The sequence below is a fragment of the Pollicipes pollicipes genome, unplaced genomic scaffold (assembly GCF_011947565.3).
Source record: "Pollicipes pollicipes isolate AB1234 unplaced genomic scaffold, Ppol_2.1 Scaffold_3087;HRSCAF=3621_pilon_pilon_pilon, whole genome shotgun sequence".
In the NCBI taxonomy this organism is placed as follows: Eukaryota; Metazoa; Arthropoda; class Thecostraca; order Pollicipedomorpha; family Pollicipedidae; genus Pollicipes; species Pollicipes pollicipes.
In genome coordinates this window covers 27,915,468-27,925,645 of record NW_023596225.1, presented here as the reverse complement: position 1 = coordinate 27,925,645, position 10,178 = coordinate 27,915,468, and positions in this window count along the sequence as shown.

Here is a 10,178-nt window from a genome sequence, read left to right as displayed (position 1 = left end):
ATCAGGTTCATTGCACATTCGTCATTCGAGGCTGTTGCACAAGCGTTGTCAATATATATATCTGATTAACGTTCTTCAGGGGATACGCATTTAGGAAACAGTTCTTTATGTATTGTGATGAACACAGATGCGCACTGACAAGTGTTAATCGTTATGGTTCAGTAAAACCTTTCTACTTAGCCGCCTGTGTTTCAGGGCTTACTTAACGCAGGATGCGATTGGGGTCGCTGGTGTGGGGTTTAGAAGTGAGAGCCTTAAGAGTCGGAATGTTCGTGGTCAATAGTTTTCTAACCCCGCACTCTATAAGGATCATGGAAACCTTTCTGCTAAGCCGCCTGTTTTTTTGTGCAGCCCACAGCGTAATTCCGTGTGTTGGGTGTTATGATGGGGAGCTTGACCGATGGTTCTATTTTGCTATATTTTGAATGACAGTGTCTACGCAGGCTCAGAACAGGTCTCTTACCTATTAAGTGTTATTGTTAGCTACCTTTGTTCGCTGATGCCATGATGCCAAGTTGAACCGTCGAGTTTGTTAATGTAACCAATACTTCCTCAATAACGCCGATTGACCATTACTTCTTAGCATAGTGATGATTGATCATTGCAAGTGTGGGAACTCTAAGCTCATAACCCTTGATGAACCAACCCATGCAGATCCATAGCACTGACCATACGTCCTGAATTTTATAAAACATATCGCAGTCATCATGTCACCTACAGTTATGCTTTACTGCAGCTTTTCTGCTCAGATAGCACCTGGTTCGACGACTGCGAACAAGCCAGCTTTGTTATTCTTGATGACCTCTATGTCTAGTCTATGGTATCTTTTTGCTGACCCCAGAGGTGTCGATTTGGTGAGACCCCGACTTCCGATATTTGCTTGGCCTGCCCGATATTGTGGCTGGAATCTCTCTAGCAAATGGGAATTATGGGAAAATATCACATCAAGTCCATCTTTTCGGACGTCCTTTGATAACCATGACTGTTGTGTTCCCAAAACAAGGAGATACCTGACACATGATGCAAAAATAAAATACCAACGTCTGTCAAAATAGGACAGTTTTTCCTTTGACTGACACCGATTGGGGGAGAATAGGTTGTCGGGCCCTTACTTGTCCTACCTCCTCCCTCCCCCCCCCCCCCCACCCTTCCCAAACATTCGCGCAAACCAACGGCTGTTGACTCATCTAGTGAAAGCCGTGATGATGCGGTGAGACCCTGTCATCCTTTCATCGCTGTGGTCTCACCGTGAGGCTGTTCCCCTGCGATAATGCTATCACAGAGTCCGATCAACATGCCTAACAAGGTGCAGACAATGCTCAACTGCGCTGTGGTCTGTTCACATCCCGCACGCCGCTGTAGCCTTTAAGCAAAGTGCTACTTTTCAGCGACACCACCTCCGAACTGTTCCAGGTGGGAAGCAGGGGTCCTAGAGTGGCAACGGGGGTCACAGTTCACCTATCCCTGACATTAGATCGACAATAGGCGGCATCTTCTCGTCGATCTTGACGTCCTGTTACGACACCAAGATGAGTCCGTCAGTTCCTTCAGCTCCTGCGTAAGCAGAAGGTTGCGCCACAGAAAGTGCCAAGTGTTGATCGGCATTCGGGAAGTAAGGAACGGAAACTCAGCCATTAATTATAGTGAGACGGCTCACGCGAGCATGCTGTTAATCGTCACCTTTGGCAACGCTACCGACGTTTGGCAATTTGCGGCGGCGTGCTGGTATGTTAGATGAAGACGAAATGGACTGCGAACAAGTGGTTCGCGGGCGCTGATGTGCGGGCTTGGGCCAAATGAAACGCTGGCGTGGAAACCACGACTTTGGGCTGGAAAGAGGACTTGATGACGCCACCAGTCTTCGGTTCTACATTTTTTTTTTTGTCGAGCCAATACCTCATGACAAGTGGCATCAAGACCGTTTGGCCACTGCTCATAATCGACACGGCGGGATGACAGTCCGGGGTGATCGTGATGGACTTGCCGCTTCAAGGTCTGACGACCACCTCGAGGGAGTACTCCCGGTAGGCTGGACCGGAGCCCGTCCCTGTCCTGCCGTCCCAGGGCCTGACGACCCGTCTCGAGAGAGTAACTCCCGCAGGTTCGAACGGAGCCCGCCCCTGTCCGCCGTCTCAGGGTCTGACGACCATCTCGAGAGAGTGCCCCCCAGCCTCGACGACAGCTCGCCCCTGTCTGCCGTTCAGGGCCTGACGGACCGTCTCGAGAGAGTACTCCCGCAGGCTCGACTGGAGCCGGCCCTGTCTGCCGTCCCAGGGTCTGACGACCATCTCGAGAGAGTACTCCCGCGGGCTCGACTGGAGCCCGCCCCTGTCTCGAGGTCCGCTCCCTCCCGTCATTACGCTCGCGTTGCGTGCAGGGCCGGCGGTAGCAAAAACAGCCGGCGTGGAGGGCGGCAGCACCGGCGCTGACGTCGAGTGGGGTGGCGGACGGCCCGCCGCCGGGCGCTGGCCGGCAAGCCGCGCCCCCAAACCACAGACGGTCGCCGGCCCTAGCCCGACACGCCGCACAGAGGCCAACAGAGGCACGGAGAACAGAGCGTTGAACGACACGAGGGTAGTTACATTACCTGAAATTGCATGCCTGGAGCTGACAGCAGTAATTGTTAATTGTCGCCGCTTGCGGTGAAAGTCGCGAGCATTACTGCTGTTTAAACGCCGCCGCATCCGCTGCTCGACGCTGAAGCAGAAATGAGCCCCCAGACTTGGTAGCCACTGTCATGTCGAAAACAGCTTCCTGGAGAGTGCCGTTGCACACTGTTAATTCTGGTTCAAATGTGACGGAAACCTCAGCCCATGACAAGCCGGATCTCGTCCGCCTTTGTTGTTTTGTACCGCCGAATTAATCAGGTCACGTTAAATCAACGTCAAAAGTCACTTGAAAGTTGAACTCCATGGTGTTGGTTTTGCGTGTCTGAAGCTGGGCATTTTTTTGGTGTCACCTGGTGCTTCTATTCCGTCATGCATTGACAAGAGGTTTGTTGAGTATTCGTGAATGATTGATATCCCAAGGCTCAAAGGCGTTGACACGAAAAGAATCGCCAAGGCGTGGCTTATCGATTGCTGACATTTAGTTTGACCCAACTTGTCTTGGAGTCATAGAAATGCATCTTTTTGAGACACGTCTGTGGTACCTGAAAACATGACGAGAATGTGATATTTACAAATACCAACAAACGTTGCAAGCTGCCAGAACAGGTTTCGATACAAATTATGACGGTTTTAGTACAAACTACGACGTCCCCACCGGCCGGGAGGCAGAATAAAGGGCGTTCCGTCCGACCAGGAGGGAGAGCACCGGGCGTCCCGCCGACCGGGAGGATGGCACCGGAACATCCCGCCAGCCGGGAGGGAATGGCCCCGGGCGTCCCGCCGGCCGGGAGGGATGGCGCCTGGCGGCGCGGCGCCTGGCCGGCTGCGCGACCTTTTCAACACGCCGCTGCTCTGGCAGACAGACTCTGTGTTTTGCGCTGTGTGCGGAGTAGCAAGGAAGGAATCGGATGACCCGAACGCTTTTTTCAGCTTGCGTCGCACGTCAGGAGACTGAGCAATTTGACCTCCCGCCGGTGCACGCCTGGGTTCCTGCTGCCCGGTGCGTTATTCGCGGCTTATGGGTCGCTTATTAAGACATGGACGGGGGCTTTAGAGCGCTTAACGGTCATACATGAACGGAAGGAAGAGGCACGACGACGTTTTAGAGAAAAGACAGGCTTTGTGGTTGAATATGCCGAGATCACGGGAAAGCCATATGTCAAACAACGGCAACACGGCACGTCGTGCATTCCGAGGTGCAGTAAGCTAAGTAAAGTGAAGTGGTTTCGAGTCTTTACGGAGATAGTCGTTATTACGTCCTTCTCTGCATCTATTCTCACCTATCGACAGTCATAAGTACGCACAATGCGCCATCGAGACGGCCCAGTTGTACGTCTCAATGTGTCAATGACACCATACGCCCTCGTCTGCACACAAAGTGCTTGTTCATAGAACGGACGGAATCGAATCATTGTCACTACCCATTGACACGTATAACCGGAAGTGTAGGAAGTCAGAAACAAACACAACCGAGGGTGGACCAGCTCCACTGTACGCTGATGACCAGTGGTCCAACCACAGCCATCATCATCAACAGACCCAGGTGCCGACGATGACCATCGCAGGCCAGTTCGAGCGCAGTGGACATGTGGGTGAAGTAGCGAAACGGATGAAGATGGCGGGAACGTAGCGCCACGGCCGGCAATACGAGTTGGCCTGGTCGAACCTGTTAGAAACAGAACGGTTATGTATTGCAATTTGAATACACTCAGCTGACGCTGATTTTTACCTCTTATGTTATAGTTTCGCCGATTTTTTTTTCTCGTTTGAAGTCGGACACATTACTTCAACTTCAAGTGAATAGATTCCGCTCTTTCCATTTGGTGTGTGGTCAGTTATGCTGTAAATGAGTTAATGTATGTCGTCTTAATCAGTTCCGAGACCGGGCGTCAGCACTTACTCGTACTTTCCTTGTGCCAGCTATCGTTGTAACCAAATACTTCTACATGTATTTCAATCGGTCACTTTGTCTCAAACACGCGTATTGAAACAGTGAGAGAGATGCATCGCGCCATGACGTATTTCTAGTCGAAGATACCCATTTCCCCACTATCATCTGTTATTCCAAACGGGCTATCTTGATATGATATGAAAGGTATATTTCCTGTTATTATATTCCAACTTGTTTGTGAAGTAATGCCGTTCCCAGCCATAGCGAGCCCTTTCATGGCAGCTGGCAAATTGACACGTAGCACTTACTTGGTCGAGAACAAGTGAAATACATTCTTGGCAGATACTCAGCCGCGATATTGCCAGTGAAGCCAAGAAGGCCAAACGGATACGTGTCGGTGAAACGACGATATGAATGCCGCTTGCAAAGTTACAGGGCCATCGCAAGTCGCTGCGCGTCTCATATGGTCGCACCACGGTGAACGAAACGGTGCACCAGAGTCAAAAAAAATTGCTATAACTAGATGTGATTTAATTTTTTTCTTCCCATAATGATACGGTACACCGACATTCTGATGGTAAAAGCAGCTGGCTCGGCTGAGTTTGCTGGTCAGTAGACATACACTGATTTGTCGTCGACCTGCCACCATGTCGGCCGATCAGCTAAATTGATTTAATTGATCAAATTGATCAGCTAAAATTGATTCAATATCGTCAAGCTGTGGTGGTACCTCAAAACGACCCCATGGTCCCGTAGGCTGCAGTAAGATGCCTACGAAAAGGCCTGCTAATGTGGAGTGATGGAATGCATTGCCATGGCGGTCGCATTCTAGCTCCTGGGGCTGCGGCATACTTTGCCGCAAGCGTTACCTAAATGCTCTGTCAAACACATTTTTTGCGCCAGGCGTCGTGGGAGGATTTTCATCTTTGTTGCAAAACTTATCCACTAAGTCGAGGCGTTTCAGCACACCTGAAGCGCTCGACCGGGGACCAGAGCACCGGCCAGGTGAGATACAGTGTTTTCGCCATTCCGCCCTTAGATCAGTCGCACATAGCGCTAGAAATGCCCCAGTGGTACCATAATTTGGCTTAGATCTACCTTTTCCATCCCGTCACTGACTGATAGGCGGCCTTTCGTTGTCGCAGTGGTGTGCCGCCCACTCGTGTGACAAGGGCACCAGAGTTTCAATACACACGTCGCAGTAGTGTACCGCCCACTCGTGTGACAAGGGCACCAGAGCTCCTGTACACACGTCGCAGTAGTGTGCCGCCTACTTGTGTGACAAGGGTACCAAAGCTCCAGTGATGTACCGCCCACTTGTGTGCCGTGGGCACCGGAGTTCCAGTACACACGTCGCAGTGGTGTGCCGCCCACTTGCGTGACAAGAGCACCAGGGTTCCAGCATACACGTCGCAGTGGTGTGCCGTCCACTTGTGTGACAAGGGAACCACAGCTTTAGTACACACATGGCTGATCGGCCGAAGGGCAGGCCGTGACTCTCATTCGGCATGGCTGCTTTTTCTAGTAGTATTAGGTGTATTCTGCAATAATTCTGCGAACTTTTGGCTTAACTAACGGGTGGCAAGTACCAGCCTGGTGGAGCTTTTACAACAGCAGTTTGTTTTACAGCATTACGACAGAATACAACACGCAAAAAAGATAATGTTTTTATCTTCGCTACTCGTAGGGATTGACTAACTGCTGTTGGTGATCAGTCTTTTCCTCGTTTGATGACCGATAAGACTGGACAACTTTGACAGACAAGTCTCACAAATTTCCGATGCTTATTTCTGACTTCAGGCATAAGCTTTTGCCATACTAAACAGCTAATGAATAACCCAGTACGACAAAGAATGGGTACAGGGTTTACGCAATTTCATGCGAATCTGAATATTTGCCGGGGTTCGTTTTTCTCAGTCGCATTGTGAATACCAGTGGGTGTGCTTGTAGGAACGACTAGATCTGGATCTTTAATTTGGAACTTAGGTGTTTTAGGGCCAAGATGCGACGGACAAATCAACCTTGTTGTTATTTGGAACTTTGCAAAGTCTTTCACGAGCGCTTCCTGCCCAATTTCAGTCAAATATGCAGGTAAGTAAAAACGAAGCTTACTCAGACGATACTCATTTTTTCACTGCGGAATTAGGAATAATTATTTCTTAACCCTCCAAACTAAAAATAACTGGAGTAGGTACCACAGATTGCTGAATGTCCCACAAATGTCCCACAGACACGATCAAGCTGTTTTCTCATTCTCACGCAACTAGATCTCAGGTGGAACTTGTAATCGTTACAGGTGCACTATGCATACAGACGCACCATACGACAGCATGCATAACTATGCGTAATACAGTATTATGCCTAACCATAATTGCATATAAAGGACACGCTCCACCAAATCACGGGTCGAAAGGAATAAGACCCATATGCGTCCAAACGTATTACGGGCAAATTCTACGTTGCTGGAGAGTCTCACTGACCGAGAAGGACGGGCAACGCCCCGCAGTTTCGGCGGCCTGTTGATGTCACACTGACCCATTTCCCCATTTTGACCATTGACCTCTCACGTGTTGCGCTTATGAATATTAAGGCGCGATTGTTTGGGTGGCTGTCCGGAGCATTACCATAGTGGATCGATGGTGGAGCCCGCACGCAACGCGCGCTGTAATGGAGCACAGTCAAATGTCCGGGGTGTACTGAGCTCGCCCTCCGGCAGCCGCCCACCTGGTGCCCGCACGTGGCCGGTCGCCAGTGTACCGCGGGTTACCTGCCCGCCCGGCGCCCGCACGTAACCGGTCGCCAGCATACCGCGGGTTACCTGCCCGCCCGGTGCCCGCACGCAACCGGTAGCCAGTGTACCGCGGGTTACCTGCCCGCCTGGTGCCCGCACGTAACCGGTAGCCAGTGTACCACGGGCCTCCCGTCCGTCGGGTGCCCGCACGTAACCGGTCGCCAGTGTACCGCGGGTTGCCTGCCCGCCCGGTGCCCGCACGTAACCGGTAGCCAGTGTACCACGAAAAACACTTTCCATTTTCGCACCGTGGAAACAATTCTTGGTGAGTTCCAGACAGTTAGGGCCATGGGTAGAGAACACCGACCCACCAGAATCCCAACTACGACATGCAACAAGATCGCGGCGCGAATATTGCTTACATCCTACACAATTGGTAGGCACTGTACCGCAGCCGACAGCCGTTCGGCATAAAGCATGGGTGCGGCTTCCGGAGCGCCAAGTCGCCAACGCCAGGAGCCCGCACAGAACCCGTCCAACCCCCTTCCCCCCCCCCCCCCCCCCAAGGCTATAACGATGTGTGGCCCGGGCAGTCGGGGACGCGACCGGCACCATCCCTTGAGGGACGACATTCATCTTGTTGAAAGGTACCCTCATGCGTTTATGGCGATCAAGGTTGATGTACGGCGTACGCAAAGAATACAGTTCATATGATGTTGCCGTGGTTATACGCCTCCTAGGAGACTCATTGCTACGAGCACTGAGTGCGGTGCAAATAGTCGACGCGCATTCTCTAAGCGTTCTTTGATTACACTGAAACTGAACTTGTGTGGTTTTCTCAACTAGTCTGACGATCCTCAGAGGACCATCGCAAAACTTTATGTGACACCTTCATGGACGGGCTTGGTGGTGGCTGGACGGAGGACGTTTGCCCATGTTTTGTCCCATCATAATTTAACCATCGTGATGGATACGACGGCCTGTTCCGTTGTCCATACTGACATTCTGAGCAACCTAGTATCTTGTCGACCGCCTCACACCGATCTGCCATCATTACATCCTTCGATTGGGTGACGTGGACGGGGCAGTCTGCGCCTAAATTTCAACGACATGCCCCAAACGGCTTCGGAAAACCCACCGTAAAAGTTAGGCGCGGTGGAATTCCGTCCGCCGCTTGCCAGAAATACGTTTAAGTGATCTTAGATGCCGAGTCAGCACCGCGGCACGGGAACCTAAAGGTGGAACTTCAGGCGTTCTTGCTAATCAATGTATTTCTGTCATGACTCCTGATACTCAGCATACGCGGCAGAACGCAAGAGCTTCCTTCTCCGCACATCCGCCAAATTCCACAGCCCGATCAGACGCTGTGACACAATCACACCATGGCACATTCAGTGAAGCGTTACAGGTCACCAATGGATCTGGTCAGATTGTACGGAGGGGTGCCAACTTCTTGCCTTCTGACCCATGCGCAGACACAGCGCGAGCCTATCATTATAACACCGCTTCGCACCGCGCCGTCGCGCTTTGACAAGTGCCGTAAATGACTCCGCTCCAAAGAGGCTGCTTCCGAAATCTGGCGAGTGGTGGATGAGTGACTGGTAGCGAGGTGGCGCTGCCGTCGCGCGGAGCTGGCTCTCGAAGTCGCGGCTCCACGATCCTCTCCATCTTGCGCCCTGGGTAGTAGCCTTGCACTTGGCTGGTATCGTCTCATCTGCAGCATGTCATGAGAACTGTGCTTAAAAAGCTGTTGAGCCACCTCTGACAAGAGGTCAGGACAGGCATGTAGCAAGGCGAAGGAGGGGGTCAAGTCCCTGCACTCCAATGCGCCAACAAATTTGCTCTGTAAATATTAAATGATTGACCTCAGCGTTGAGTCCTATGGAAAGGACATGCGGTTTCCCAAACGATTTCGTTATAAACGGGTACGCAGCAACGTGGGATCTTCTTAGGCCGGGTGTAGTCATTATTTTCCAGAAGTCGTGAAATGTTAGATGTTTTTAGGCCATGCCCACTTCTGTCAAATGAACGATCGAGAGCAACGCAAGTATTTCAGAATGGACGCCGTTTAAACCCTGACTTCGCGATGGATGGTATGGTGACATGATGCTATGTGCCGACTTATGCATCATTTCTTTCAAGCCTGAGCGGAAAAATGGCCAATCAAAGGCAGGCGATCATATCGCACCTGGTTTACGGTCGTCCCAAAACAATAAGGAAACCGTTTATTCAGCACATGTGACACATATGGGGATGTGCTTTAAAGGCAGAACTACATAAAGCGAATACATCATTTTGGAAACATGTAAACACATCAAGGAAGGTAATATTTTACATGCAAAAGTCACCTCCCCATTGCAACATTACAATATGAATAAATTATCATTTGAGAACGCACGGCACACTCACCAGAAAAGTATGTGGGGAAAAAAACATTCGATCTGTGACAGAAGTTTTTGAGGATAACATAATTCGTTGTCCAGGTGACGTCAGACTACGTTGCGGTACCGACTGTAATTATCTGGGCTTTATAATCCTTGCACACACTTTGTCATTTCATTACACGGCAGCGCACACAGCCCGATCACTGGGAGCAGCAGTCTAGTTTTCTCGCTCACCTGCATTACCTGGTTGAAGGTAATCGCAGCCTATAAAAATATGAAATGTTTAAATTGGTAACATAACAGGCTGTTGAATACTAGTGCGAATAGAGCCGGCGGCCGATGACTCAAATATATCGAAACGTCTACCCACTCACCATCCGTTTAGAATGCGGGCATGGCGCGTACGTCCACTCGCTGCACAGCGCTTCCAGGTTCAATCTCAATTTCAGTTAAAATAAAATAGTTGCGATTTTTCTAACACTTTCTTCGTAATTGGCTGTAAATATAAAATGCCCTGTGCATTTTGAAAAGTACCAATAAAAAAGTACCCCGTTCATTTTGAA